General features: G+C 34.1%; 1 protein-coding gene across 3 annotated transcripts in view; it reads left to right on the forward strand.

The window, feature by feature from the left end:
- Positions 1-16,090, forward strand: part of Thsd7a (thrombospondin type 1 domain containing 7A) — a 414,330-nt gene that overhangs the window by 182,131 nt on the left and 216,109 nt on the right. The gene's annotated exons all lie outside the window — the stretch shown is intronic.

Consider the following 16,090-nt stretch of genomic DNA (forward strand, 5'->3'; position numbering starts at 1 on the left):
CTAGGCTTTTGATCTCTTTCTGTGGGATTCTCCGCGTTTCTATTTTGCTCATGTTAAAGACCCTAAACTGCTTCAGTGCATTTAAATTTGCCCTTCAAAAGGCTAGTACATGAGCAACTCTCCATGACAAGACACTGCTTTGTTGGGTCAATAGGACTGTTTCTATGATCAAAGAAAACAAATTTATATAAAGACTGGAGTATTGGGATTTTAAATTTAGATACTTATTTTGGTGTGTTAATAGAACAAAGCACACTTGTAATCTCTCCAAGTTTATAGCATTTTCAGAATTACCCTATAAACAAAATCTGTTCTAAACAATGACCTAGGGAGCTATACCTAAGAATAATTTTCTTGCACGTCTTATAAAATGGGGTAACTCTCTCCAGAGAAAAAAACAGGAACCAGCAGGAAATAAGGTAAGTAGAAAGTGTTTAATCATGAGTGGCCTAGCTTAGAAAACATAATTAATTGGCTGTGTTTCTTAGGTGAAAATTATTTGGCAAATTATCTTTGGGTACATAATGACTATATTATGAAAGAATACCTCATTTATGATTTATTTGCTGTGAAAATAATATTCATTGAGGATTATCTAAAGGATATAATGTTCTCTGGACATTCTCAATTTTGCTCTTGGATAAACCAGACCATCTGGGAGTGGCATATCTGGATCATTTGCATAATTGCTTTTACTGAAATATTTATGAAGTTATGATTTGGACCAAACTGAAGAAATTATAGTATCATTACTCAGAATTTTATATCATATTTATTGTAGAAATGACATTGAAAGTATCATCTACTTTATCACACAGTCTGTTCTCTTGATTAAAAACATAAGATAAATTTCACTGAAGTCTCAACCCATATGCTTCTGGTGAGCAGCTGGATTGTTTCTCTCATGTCCCCTGGAAACAGATCACATTTTCCTGTTTACTCTGGCTGTTGGGAAGCTGAAGTGGATTGTGTGGCATGCACGGTGTTTACCAACCTTTCCCAGTGGCTTTATATTTTTTCTCACCCTCATTGTTTTTCCTTTACCCATTCTTGCCTTAGTGATTTTGCTGTGTATGAATTGTGAAATATGGAGGAAAGCCTTTTTGGAAGAGGATGTAGTTCAAATAAATGAGTAAATAAAAACCAATGGATTCATTTAAGACCAAACTCTTTCTTATAATACCCTTCTTCTAGTGGCTCCTTTTCGGATATTTGCCTTCTTTGTATTCATACATTTGCACTTTATTTCAGCAGGACAGTGCTTTACTCTTTCTCCATTGTGGTGTCATCATTCCACTACCCGGGCCTTGCTAATGGCTGCTTCTCCTGCCTCCATTTTCCAGATTCCCACAACTCCTTGAATGTGTGTGTGTGTGTGTGTGTGTGTGTGCGCGCGCGTGCGTGTGCGCACTTGTACCTCTGATTCTGTTTCATGAGCATTTTCAGTGCAGGCCCTGTTTTATTCTTCTCTGACTATATTTATTCCAGTGATTTTCTGATATTTTTTTCCTGGGGTATTACGGTTTTATTGGTTACGTGGCTCCTGTCGAGTAATGGAATGAGCCTCCAAGGCAACTTGAGTTGTCTCCTACTGTCCCTGGGTTAGCATGCTGTAGACATTTAATTTAATGTTGACTACTCAATTAAAAGTAATTAGGATAGTAGGAACCATTGCACAGAGCCTAATATTCCCATCCAGTTGTTTGAATTAAGCAAATAAACTTAAAACTGTGCAGATTATTTGTCATGTGCATACATCCCATTAGAAACATTGTATATAAATATAACACTAAAAGGATAGTAACATAGATGTTCCTACTTATTAAGGTATAGACTAGACCTTATGTTAAACAATTACATTGATTATTAATATTTTTCTTTAATATGAATTATCATATATGATCAAGAAAGTTAAAGTCCTAGTAAAGAAGTGACAAAAATCAGGCATTTGACCTATATTTTCTTCAAACATTACAGTATAATATCATGAAGCCAATAAAAGTGAAGAGTGAAACAGTAGCATCACCAAAGCACAGGACCACAAATCAAGGATTTAATAATTAAATTTGAAACATCTGATCTTCTGTCACATTCAGAAACACCTTTATATGTAAGAGGATTTAAAAATCATTCATAAGGTTCAAAATGTCCTATTATAATAACTAAATGAATTTAGCCAGATAAACTTAAAAATCTTGGGGGAAGCTATCCTAAAGTACATAAAGAATTGCTGCTAAAAATGTCCAAATTGAAGATGATAAATCTGCCGTATTCCCTGCTTTCAAACAGACTGAAATCTGTAAGAATAAAAAACACAAATGAAAGCCCATTATTTTGTGACAATAGGAAACAGTCACAGTAACAAACCACAATTGGTACAGAAGATTTGGCAGCATGGTAAAATTAGACCTAACTGAGGGAAAGAAACTGAAAGGGACATTATGTCTTGCCAGCTTTTCTGAACATTCAAAGCCTTCAGAAGTCAGTGCCATCTCCTCAATGGGGCAAGGAAGGTGGAGGTCAGAGAAAGGGCTGCTGAACCATTGGTGAGTCTGATTATAAACAGAATGGTGAGTAGGCAGGACGGAGCTCGAAAGCCCACTACGAATCATTGCCAACTAAAGACTAGCAGTTTGCAGACTAAGGGTTTAAAGTTTTTATAATGAATGGAAGAGAATTCTGAATCACAAAACACCTATCTGGACACCAGCAACTTCTGAGAACCAGTGACTTCTAGCCAGGCTTGATTGGAGTCTTACCCAGGCCAAGAGTTGATATAAAAGTATATCAAGCATTTCCAGGAAACCAAAGACATTAGATGAAATAATGTGGTTTTCTGAACCCAAAGCAGAAAGAATGTTAGGAATCAAACAGGAGATAAGGGACTGGGGAAGTAACTTAATGACACAGCACTTGCCTACTGTAAGTGAGCCCTAGGTTCCATCCCCAGCACCTCAAAAAACAAAAAACAAACAGAAGATAAGACAAGAGAAAGAACTTAAAAATAATTTAGTAGAACTGAGAAAGGAAATGGAGAATTATAAAATAAAAACAGAAATGACATTCACATAAGAAGCAAAAAAAAAGTAGAAAAATAGTGGTAAGAAGAACCAGCGGTATGGTTAGGCCCATCCAAGATCTTTCTAGTGGGTGATCTCAATGGGAAGGGGTCATGGATGAGCCATAGGGGATGTGAAGAAGGTCTCTTAGGAGCCAGCTTTCTAACAGTGACTCACAGGGGAAGTGTGGCTAGTGGGGAATTAAGAGAAAATGTTGGTTCCCTAGTCTGCTGGCTGAGAGAAGCTGTTGGAGGTAAAGGGTAGGATGGGAAGAAGGAGGCAGCCATCTCCAGATTAGCAAGCATAATCCTCCATTTAAAGCTTTGCTGTGAGCCGTCCCCACCTGTACAGTGCTTTAGCTGTCCCATCTCACCTCTAGAATATGCATATAGAAGGCACAATGAGTTTTAAGAGAAAGCACAAAATCTGCTCAAATACAAAGACATTTCCTGTAGAGTAGTGCCTACTTTTGAAAATGTCTTCCATTTGAATGCACTTTGTTTTGTTACAGTGTCTGACAAAGGCCATTAATTGTAGTTATAAGTCTGGTAGAAACACTGCCCAGAAGTGTGGGAACTTCAGCCCAGTAAATTCCTCAGGGAATAAAACAGAATTAGGATCTTAAAAGATTTTTATCAGCTAAACCAAAAGAAGGAGATCTATGCAGATTCCAAATAAATGCATACAGCACTTGGGCACAAATGCAGAGGGGCAAAAAAAAATGAACAGAATAATCTAATCACCCCTAGAAATACTGATATGATGCCTAGTTGTTTGCCTTATCAATTTCATTTTTTCTTTTAAGTCCCTATATAAATTTCAGCCAGAACATTTCAGATAGTTATGAATAATGCTCCTTAGGTGGCTTTCTGATTATTTTTCTAACTCAGATATTCCTAACACACCTCCTCTCGCCTGCAAAGTTAAAAATTGTTGACCAGAAAATTACATTTCTTCTCAAGACAGTCAACTTCTTTCTGCTTGATTCTTATTTCACCTTAGAACACCTGTTGTTAACTGCTCCAACCTTCTGTTTTAGGATTGCTTTCTAAAATGTGATATAAAACTTGAATATAAAATTACTACCATTACAACAGTATGAAAACTGGCTGAATTAATGGGAGGAATTTAAGTAATGGACGATTAGGAAACATGAAAATTATGCATTCATGACTATGCAGAGTTGAAAAAGTCATTTAAACTTTCTGGGACTCATTATCCTCATTTGTAGAACCTTGTGTGGTAGGGTGATCAGTGATGGAGAGAAGGAGAAAGCTAAAAATATCTCAAAAGACCTTCCATATTATATGATTCTTATGAAACCTGAACAAAAACCATACCTGAAATTGTGAACATAAAACACTATATATCTTTCTTGGTAGAAAGTTAATTATTTTTCACCATGTTTCACAAATCAGTTTATTGTGAAACATCATGGTGAATTTACACACAGTGCATGTAGAGTAACATAGCTCTCTGCAGTCTTGAGAGCACCTGCAAGGTTTTGCACTTGATGTGTATGGTTCCTGAGAACCCATTTCCACACTATGACTTTGTGGATTGGTGAAATTGCAAATTTAATCCTACCCTTACTGAACAAAAGGAAGAAAATTGCCCACTATTTAAAATAACACTGACTCCTCTTAGGCTATTCAGAATCCATTTATAAAATTATTACTTCCTATTTTTGAAAAGCAGGCTTTTAGATTTTAAAACTTTCTTTACTATTCAGTCTTGATAGGCCTGCCAGATATTTATCCTGCTTCCTTGTGAGCTTATCTCTGCTGCCTCTTGACCACAACTGACTAAAGAACTGTGAAAAAAAAAAAGAATTATTAAATATGTCCATGTTCTTAAGTAGATAGTAGATGACTGAAAAAGAAAACCTCTTTGAATTCATCCCATTTACTGATTCTTGCTTTTACTTCTTGCACTCTGGGAGTCTTGTTAAGGAAGTCTTATCCTAAGTCAACATGATTAAAATTTCGGTCCTTCTTTTTCTTGTATTTGGTGCAGAGTCTCAGATCTAATTCCTAGGTCCTTGATCCATTTTGAGTTGAGTTCTTTTTGTTGTTATTGTTTGTTTGTTTTGGTTTTTATTTGAAATTTTGTTGTAGTTATAGATGGACAGAATGCCTTTGTTTTATTTATTTTTATAAGGTACTAAGGATTGAACCCAGTGCCTTACATATGCTAAGCAAAGGTTCTGTCACTGAGCTACAGCTCCAGCCCCTTAAGTTGAGTTTTGTGCAGGGTGAGAGATCAGGGTTTAATTAATTTCATTTTACTGCATATTGATTTTATAGTTTTCCCAGCACCATTTGTTGAAGAGGCTATCTTTTCTTCATTGTATGTTTTTGGTACCTTTGTCTAGTAGGAGATAACTGTCCTTATGTGGGTTTGTCTCTGTCTACTATTCAGTACCATTGACCAATGCATTTACTATGCACTTATTGAATCACTTTTTTATTCACCGATTTTGGTGCCAATACCATGCCATTTTTGTTACTATTGCTCTGTATTGGAGTTGAAGGTCTGGTATTGTGATACCTCCTGCATCACTCTTCCTGCTCAGAATTGTTGAGAATGCTGGGTCCTTTATTCTTCCAGGTGAATTTCAGATTGTTTTTTCTAGTTCTATGAAGAATGTCATTGGGATTTTAATAGGAATTGCATTAAATCTGTATTATACTTTTGGAAGTATGGTCATTTTGACAATATTAATTATGCCTATCCAAGAGCATGGGAGATCTTTCCATCTTCTAAGATTTTCTTTAATTTCATTCTTTAATGTTCTGTAGTTTTCATTGTAGAGGTCTTTCCCTTCTTTTGTTAGATTGATTCCCAAGTATTTTGTTTTTTTTGAGGTTATTGTGAATGGAGTAGTTTTCCTAATTTCTCTTTCAGAGGATTCATTACTTTTGAATAGAAATGCATTAGATTTATGCGTGTTGATTTTACCTCCTGCTACTTTGCTGAATTCATTTATTAGTTCTAGTATTCTGGTGGAGTTTTTTGGATCCTCTAAATATAGAATCATGTCATCTACAAATAGTGATAACTTGAGTTCTTCTTTTGCTATTTGTATCCCCTTAATTTCTTTGGAATTTTGGATTGTGTAAAGGGAAATGGGACAGGAGTGGGTCGGAGAAGGAAAGACAATGAACTGAGATAGACATCATTACCCTATGTACATGTATGATTACATGAATGGTGTGAATGTACATTGTGTACAACCACAGAAATGAAAAGTTGTACGCCCACCCCCCAAAAAATAAAACCTGTATCTGTCTCAAAATGTAGAGCCAGGCCGATGGTGTATTATGAAAGATTAGAGCTCTACTGTCAAGCCTTGTTCATTCTGTTGCTGTAGCTGAGGCTGACCTTGGAGCAGAATGTTCCTGAGGCTCCTTGTTTTCTGCTTTCTGATGGGATTCTACCTGTAGGAGATGACAGCAGCATAGCAGAAGGTGGGAAGACAGAGAAGTTGGGAAATTTATTCCTGTCTGTTCATGGTTCAGCAGGATCTGAGTTCCTCTAAACAAAGACCATGACCCCTCTCCAGCAGTTTTCTTTTTAGCTCTAGGTGTTCCTTAGTGCTGGTAAAGTCTTTTTCCTTATTTTCTTCATCACCTTAGGATAGAAATCTGCCCGTAGTTGCTAGCCCCAAGGTGCTACCCCATTCCTGGGTGATTTCCCTTAACATTGCCCACTCTCTTGCCTATAAACCTTCTACTAAACTCTTCTAAATTAATGCAAATAAGCTTGCAGTCCATTTTCTGCTGTCCAGGACTGATATATAATAGCTCTTCTGGAGTACCATGTCAGAACCACAGAATTACTTCAATGTCATTGTTACTTTGCTTATTAATTCATTTACTATGCATTTATTGAATCACTTTTTATTCAACAAAATTCAAGACACTGAGGCATTCTGGGTGCTGGAACATATTAACAAAACAAAACAATGCATTGATCCAATTTCCAAGGACCTATTTTTTATTATAGGAAGAATGGCAAAAAAGAACCAGTAAAATACTAGAGGTGCTCTCTAGTACAGAAGAAAGTGCATGAGTCACAACTGAGGTAGTGAGTTCTTCCTGGAAGGAAGTTAATAGGATCTGGAATGGCCTCTTAGAGATAACACTGCTGAGGTTAAGATTAGTATGTGTGCATAAGGTTGAAGAGGGCGATTTGCATTACTAATGGTTCCATGTGCAAGAATATCATGCCTCCATGTTGTTCACACCTCAGGTTAGGTTATAAAGAGAGGGAGAATTAGCATCAGAGAGAAACTGGGGAAACCTAAGATGTTTTGGAGGTTAAGTTTAAATATTTGGGCTCTTATCCTCTGGGTCTAAAATTCCTACAATTATTAAAAAGCATAACCCAATATATGAATATTTATTTATTTACTTATAAATTATATAGAGGCAGTATTATAAAAGTATATTGTATGCATTATTCAAAATCAGAATTTTAAAACTAAGATAAGGAAATGAGGAAATAATATTTGACTTATTGTTATGGCTTCATACTATCTTTAATGAGGACCTTAATGCAAATTATTCATGAGGAAGTATATTATTAGTGGGTTTTTAATTATTTTACATATATTTATCTTATGAATATACATTGTATTGATCAGTTTTTGGGTCACTGTGACTAAAAGACTTGAAAAGAACAACTTAGAGAAGGAAAAGTTTATTTTGGCTCATGGTTCCAGATATTCAGTCCATGGTTGGCTAACTCCATAGCTCTGGGTCTGAAATGAGGCAGAACATCATAGTGAAAGGGCATGGTGGAGGAAAACAGCTTCAAGGCATGGTGATTAGGAAGCAGAGAGAGAGAGAGAGAGAGAGAGAGAGAGAGAGAGAAAGAGAGAGAGAGGAGAAAGAGCTCCACTCACCAAGGACAAAACATAAACCCTAAAGGCATACCTCCAGTAACCCAACTCCTCCAGCCATACCCTACCAACCTACAGTTACTGCCCAGTTAATCCATGCCAGTGATAGGTCAAACCTCTCACAATCTAATCATATACTTCTGAAAATTCTTGTATTGATTCATGCATGAACTTTTAGGGAACCCCTAGTGTATATATGTGTGTGTGTATAATTAGGTAAATAAAATAAATTTTTTATGTTAGACAGTGGAGGACATATTCATTTATCTCCATCATCTAACATATTATAGTGATTTAATCAGTAAACAAGTATTGATTCAATATATATCCAGTACTATGCCAGGACAGAATTAGCTTAGCAATTATATAAAATACAACTTTTACTTATTATTATTATTATTATTATTATTATTATTTTTTTGCTGGAAATGGAACTCAGGGTCTTGCTCATGCTAGGCAAGTGCTATTCCACGGAACTGTACCTCCAGCCCCTAAAATATACGTTTTACATTGAACTCTTTTAAAAAAGATCACTTGTACGAAATAAAGTGGGTATTATTATTACTATACTTTAGATGACATAGATTGAGTTTCAGAGATTTTGAGTAACTTGCCCAGGTCACCCTTATCCCACACAAAAAGGGAAAATACAGAGCAATAAAAGACTTTGTCCAAGGTTCTTTAATTATTGTACCTAGGAGAACCTTATGCTGCTGTGGATTTCTGGGAAATAGATAATTCATGTGAAGTAATTTCTAAAAGGAAGCTTAATTTCATTAAGAATTAAGAATGAGAATTTCATTCTCAACAGATAGGTACGTAATTCAAAATTTGAAGTATTATATATATATAACCATTTTTAAAATAATCTTGATAATTTCTGTTTTAGGGGAAATAGTTTCTTTAAATCTGTTCAGCTTATCACATAGCTGAAAGCTATGCTGTCCATGAAACCAGCATTAGGATCCAAAATAACTGCTGTGATCAAAATTATAAAACAGAACCTCTGCTTTGCTTTTTTTTTTTTTTTCATGTTTTTATTTACTATCCCTCACTGACAATGGTGTTTTCTCTTCAACTTTATGGTTCAGTTTATTCATACATCCCATTCTTACTTGTTCCCCTAGGTTATTGTACAAGTTCATTTCTATTTCCTTCTGTACTTTCCCTTACTTTATTTTCTTTCCTTGAAAAAACAGAACTATTCTACTGAAAAAAACTGAAGAGCTCATTCATAATTATGTCAGGTCCCAGATTTCATTAAAAATTGCATTTTGTTAAATATTTAAAGTTTCCTCAGAATCATATCAGCATGTATCTACTTATATGTATACAGTCTTAGTCCATGGAAAATCAATAAGTGAGTGGCAAGATAAAATATTTTATGGAAGAAAGACACAATATTAACCTGTATAGTCTCCAACTAAGGCAAAGCCAAGCACATAATCAACTACCAGCAAATGCTAAAGTATTGCAACTTAAGGAAGTTTTTCAGTTTTAAAAGTTAAGGTTTTTAGTAAATAATAAATCAACTGAGGTAAAATGAAAAGGGGTTATAAAAATAACTAAAACATCTTAAAGTATTCTCAAAAAGTATGTAGTATCCAATTAAGAGAGTGTAGATTTATATTTGTTTTATTCATGAGACATCATTTAGAATATGTCTCAATATTATGGTGCCTGTTTAGCACTAAACAATTGCTGTTACATAGTTAAAATATATATTTTCTGGAAAAATTAGAAAATGTACCATTTTTAGCATTACAGATGTGCTAATTTCTGAGCACTTGTTTATTTAACCTTTGTTCATGATAAGCATCTTTACTAAGAGTATCTGTCACTTCTACTTTTATATCTTAAGTCATCAAGCTGTACCATCATTGGTACCAATTGTCATTGATAAAAGCAACTAGGGCTAATATTGTTAGTGTCTACCTATAAATATCTGTCAAATGCAAAAATATGACCACCAGGATCACTTCCTACATTCTTGGCCAGAATGTCTTCTCCTCCCTCAAACCTCTTGCTATCACTTCCCAGAAGTATTTTTAATCACTTTATTGAGGAATGATTAACATATAGAAAGGCACACATATTTAATATAAAGTCATGTGCTACATAACAATGTTGCAGTCAACAATAGACCACATATACAAAGGAGGTTCCATAATATTATAAGGGAGTTGAAAAATTGCTATCACCTAGTGATGCTGTAGCTATCGTGACATCATAAGAGCAACATGTTACTCATTTTTTTGGAAATGCTGGTGTAAACAAACCTATTGCACTGCCAGTCATATAAAATTGTGGCACATATAGTTATGCACACTAGGTGTGTAGCAGCCTGTACTACTTAGGTTTTTATCAATACATCCTCTAATGTTTGTACATGAATGAAATTGACTAATGATTCATTTCTTAGGATGTATCCCCATACTTAAAAAATGCATAACTTCATGCAACTATCTGAGTTTGGGAATAAGGATATATCCATGAAACTATCAAAGCCATAAATGTATCCATTACCTCCCCAGGTTTTCTCCTGACCCTTTTATTATTATTACATTATTATTATTATTTTGTGTGCCAAGAACATCTGATATAAGATCCACCCTCTTAGCAAATTTTAAGTATGCAATACAATATTGAGTATTTTTGTTCTAAGTGAGGACTCTTGCAGGACAATTGCACAAAAGGAAGGTCTTGAGTAGCATTTTAAACCTTTGATGTTAAGTTACAGGAAGGGATTTGGGGTTGGAACTAACCAGAACTCAGATTGGAGATATCACTACCTAATCATTACCCACGCAATCCTTAAAAATGATCCATCCCATTTCCTTCACTTTTCCTGGTAGTTTTATTAATATCTCCCTTTTGATAATCCCACTTGATTCCCTTGCTTGAGATGGTGAGAGAGCACATTCTTATGGGAACTGGCACTTCCTTGAGCAGTCTGGCTGCTGATTGGGGCAGTGACCTTGCATTTCCTTGGCAGCAAAAGTGATCTCACCCATTGTTTTCATGTATTTGCTGGAATTCAACTAGCTTGATGTGAGTAGTACCAAGTTTCCATCTGACTTAAATATAACAAGAAGGGCTTTAAATGAGAGGAAGTGTTTTCAAAAGAAAAAAAAAAAAGAAAGAAAATTCCCATAGCATAAGGAACTAAATAAATCTTTAAAACATTCTGTAAAACCTAATTAAGACTCTGCTTATTCTTCTAGAGTCTACTAATACATTGCATTAGTAATTCCATGTGCTTTGTCTTATATACTGTTTATAATCGTTGCTCATCTATGAAACATTATTTTAGGCTCTACTCACACTTTCACCATGCTGTAGTTTATTTTTTTGTGTTGTATCATTTTATTATGTGATTATGTAGTTATTTCTCAAAAGTTTCTTTGGGAGATGCTTTCTCTTTTAGTACAAATATTTGGTCACTGATATCTGAATTTTAAAATGATGGACAGTTTGTTTGGGCACTGTTTAACAGGATAGCAATTGAATTGCAAATGAACTAAATAACTGTGCTGTGCTTAATACAAGAAAGCTTTGTACTGTAAAATTCTCAGAATGTTGGCAGAAGCATACAGTGTAATGTGTTGAAATAAACAAAGCAAATTTTTGACAAAGAAAAATAAATTATGACTACTGAAAGTTAATATTACAATAACTTGCTCAGAAACATAAGACAGACCATAACCTGGCCTACATAGACATGTGAATGCACATAAACTTCCATTGATAGATGGATGAGAATGAAGATAGATACTAAAATAGAGATGTACATCCTAACTCAAGAGTAATAAATATGATTTTTTCAGAAATTATTTGAATTGGTATGAAATTTGAATACATTTGAATTTGATGCAATATATCATATGCTGATACTTTTCAAATTTCACAAAGGTTTTCAGTTTTATCAAAAATACATATCTCTGGCAGGTGCTGATCTATCAAGGATCTCACATAGTAAAATTAAATAAGAAATAAGTGAATCAGAACTCTGCATACAATCTTGTACTTGATGTCTTTAATTCTATTCATGAGAAATAAGGAGAAATTACAAAATAAAATTTATTTAAATTGCTATAACTCCAGGTTGGTCTAGACATTTTCTATCTTTTATAGGCTGCAAAATTTATAGTTGATAGTTGATAAAAATAAGTACTTGATGAAAGGATGAATCAAAGATAAAACTAAATAAATGTTTTAAAAGAAAATCCAGATCTATATCATCTGGAATAATTTGATAAGGTGATATAATTTGAACTAGTTCCTGAAAAATGGATTATATTTATCTATATAGGGAATGATGGGAATACAGATCATTCCATGTCAAACTGGATTAAAAAAAAATCAGAAGTAGAATGAGTGGTTTATCTGTAGAGGGCCAAGATGACACTGGACTGGCTGGAATTGAAGGAGCAGGTGGAGAAGAACAGCAGACAACTTTAGAAAGGAATCCTGATGATCTTGATAATAAGGCAGAGACATTGGGCTTTTTTTCTATAAGCTAAGACAAAATTATGGTTGTGAACAAGAATGGTATGCAGGATATATTGGTGCCCAAATTCTAGAATTTAGGCTGCTGATACTGAGGTCATGAAGGGGGTGAGGAAGGGTGTCAGCAGTGGAGATACTGAATGAAGTTCAACAGATAGTAGGGGACCAACTCAAGAGGAAATGCAATCACAGCGGTTTCCACTGAACTGTTTGATCATATGTTCTGACTGCTGCCTGGTATCAACCTCCAACCTTCAGAGTTCTGACAAATGAATGACAACCATGCTAGGTTGGTGGGGTGGAAATGGCAAGTGGCAGAAACAGAAAGACATAAATTACCTGTCTCATTTTGACCCTCTATTATTTCGTCTCACAAATGACATATATTCTTTAAATTGGTCATTTGAGGATCCCATATCCTCTGTAGACCAGAGCCTGAGTCACTTTAGGATGACTGCAAGTGGCCAAAGCACTGAAGTCCAGAACTGGCTATACATGGGAAAATACTCTCCATGGTGATAACAGCCAAGATTTCCTTGTACATGTTATTTATTATAATCAGGTATGTCACTTATAATTGTATGCTTGCCAAACTCTACAAGTCTCCGGTTTCCCAAATATGAAGAGAAAGGGGTGAGAAAGAGGAATGTTTTTAAATAATCCTTTCATTTTACTGACCCCAACTACCAACTTTATTTAGTTTTTTAACTCTGTAATGAAATAAAGGAAGAGGAATTCTACCATGGAGGGAGGGCATAGTTTTTTTTTTTTTTTTTTCTTCTAGATAATAATTAAGATAGAAGGTAAGAGTGGGAACAAGGCAAGAGGCAAGAGAGGCTCCTGAAGCACAAATGGAAAGGAAAACATTTGTAACAGTGTCATAGCAAAAAATAGAAGACTCTTCTAAAGTTTTGCTTTTAAATACTTCTTTGCTTAGTTCCACTCTGAGTAGGAAGAAGCACTGAGTTGGCTAATGGGATGAAGAACCTCATGTCTTCTTGTTCCAAAAGGCAATACATCATTTCTATCTACATATTTATTTGAAAAAAAAAATGAATGAGCATCTATTATGTGCTTAATCTTAATCTTTCCTTCAAAGAAATAAGCTTTTAAGAGCACTGACCTTACTTATCTCTTACCTTCTAATTTATATACACTATAAATCTAAAATTTTGGTAAACAGGTGTGTATATCACTGCAGGGAAGGAAACAGGTACAAAATCATGAATTACCTTTTCTTTGAGCCTTCTTTGATGGGGAAATATTTAATCCTTTAACTCTACTTTCTTCCCTAGCTAGGAAGATATACCTAAAGATTATTATGTTCTATTTATTTCATTTATTTATTTATTTTGGTACTGGGGATTGAGCTAAACCCAGGGGCAGTTAAAACTAAGCCACATCCCCAGCCCTTTTAAAAAATTTTATTTAGAGACAAGGTTTTGCTAAGTTGCTGAGGCTGGCTTTGAACTTGTGATCCTCCTTCCTCAGCCTCCCAAGTCTCTGAGATTACAGGTGTGGGCCACCAGGTCTGGCTATCTAAAGCTTTTCTAAGAAGCACCTGAACTATCTCACTTTAAAGACTTTCTCAAGTCAGTCAAGACTTAACTGGGTTTTTATTTTTGCTTATGTATGGTTACTGGTTATTTAATCTAATAGAATAAATTGTATGATCTATTCATGATAATAATACATGACTCTTCATTGTACTAATAGAAGGTAATATTGAATAAACAACTTTAGATATTTAAGCAAGTTAAAAGGAGAGAAGTTGAGTCAGGTGAGTCCTTGGTGGCCCTTTTTAAGGTTATTTTTTGATTAGTCTAAGAAGAGGTAGTGTCCCCTTCTGCTAAGACATTAGAAACTAAGTCATATTAGACACACGAGGAATAGTTTTATGCAACTGATACAATAGATTGAGCATCACATCAGACTCTGTTGGCCTGGATTCAAGTTACAGCTCTATCACTTCTTAATTCTAGCATGGACAGCATTCCTGCATTATATAGGTTAGGTTTGTTGTGAAGAGTCAAATAATTTTGCATGTAAAATTGGCATCTAAATTGAGAATGGCTAAATAAAGCATATTTTTGTTAATAGCAAAAGATGAGTTTTAAAATATTTAGATGCTAAAGATTATAGCAAACAAAAAGAGGAAAGAAAAGAGCACAACTCTCTCCTTAGGATATTCAAATCTTTTGCTAAGGTAGAGTAATATCCCATGGGGAACAATCAATGTATATGTGTGTGTGTTTGTAAATATACATATATACATATACGAATATACATATATATCTAAATATACATATATATGTGTATATATATAGTATATGTGATTCCACAATATAATAACACCTTGTTAAGATCTCTCTATCTTTAGAATGCTAGGATGAGACCAGTAACAAGAAGACAAATGCATACTTTGTAAGTGTATACATTTTATTATAAATATATTTCTGCTAAAATCTCAAAATTTAGTAGAGAAGAACAAGGGGATGGGGGCACAGGAGGGTGAGAAGTATGTTAGGAGGTAGAAATGATTAAAGTATGCTATATGCATGTATGAATATAGCACAAAAAAATTCATTATTATGTATAATTAACATGCACTAAAAAAGAAACCCTAAAAATGTTAAGAAGTATATATGCAAATTAATGAGATTATTCGCCAGGAATGAGATCAATACAGATTTTAATTTTCTGATATATATATATATATATATATATATATATATATATAAAACTCTCTGCATTAAATATGTATATAAAAGTAATTTAATTTTTTAAAGAAAGTTAAGAATATTCAAATGGAAAATATAGGATGATATTAATAATAAAATGGGAAGGCAATTGCTCATGTTTTTCATTTTTATCCTTCAACCCTAATGAGCAGGAATTACTTTGGTAATACTCCATTTGTTTTGAAAAATAAAAGAAACTCATCCAAAACCCAGTTTCACTTCTTCAAATAAAAAATGAATGTATTCATACACACCCAAAGAAATACAACCCAATACAAAGCTGTAATAGCTAACATCATTGAATATTTGATCTTCAAATAAATCATAGAGACTTCTCTGGAGAAAGAATTGCTGTATCACAGATTTCCATTATAAACCTATTTACTGACTTAGCATTTTTTTAATTATTTCATTCTTAATTAATTACCTAACTTATAAAACACTGCATTCAAAATAAAGCTGGATATAAAGAGATTGTGAATTTATTCCTCAAAGTGCCAGGAGTTTTAATCTGAAGGAACCCCTATAAAAACAGAACTCTGTGGCTTATTTCAAAACAGTGTGGCATTTTCTATGTAGTTAAAAAAAAGATAAAGCAAGGAATGTAAGATAGATTAAACCTAAAATTAAAATATATGAGTATGAAAATGAGGATAATATTATAAATTTTGTAGACATTGTTAGTAAAGGAGTTTCATGGTAAGAATCATAAAATTTATAAAATTTCTTTGTGGCGAAAGAGGAAAAGGTAGACATGAGCAAAAAGAAAAATGAAAGGATTGAGTAGAAATTAGTTTAAATTGAGTTTCTCATGGTTTGGATAATGCAGTGAGATGGGTCATGTCTTGTCATGTTAATTTTGACAAGTTAAATCA

Source organism: Sciurus carolinensis, chromosome 8 (assembly GCF_902686445.1).
Source record: "Sciurus carolinensis chromosome 8, mSciCar1.2, whole genome shotgun sequence".
In the NCBI taxonomy this organism is placed as follows: domain Eukaryota; kingdom Metazoa; phylum Chordata; class Mammalia; order Rodentia; family Sciuridae; genus Sciurus; species Sciurus carolinensis.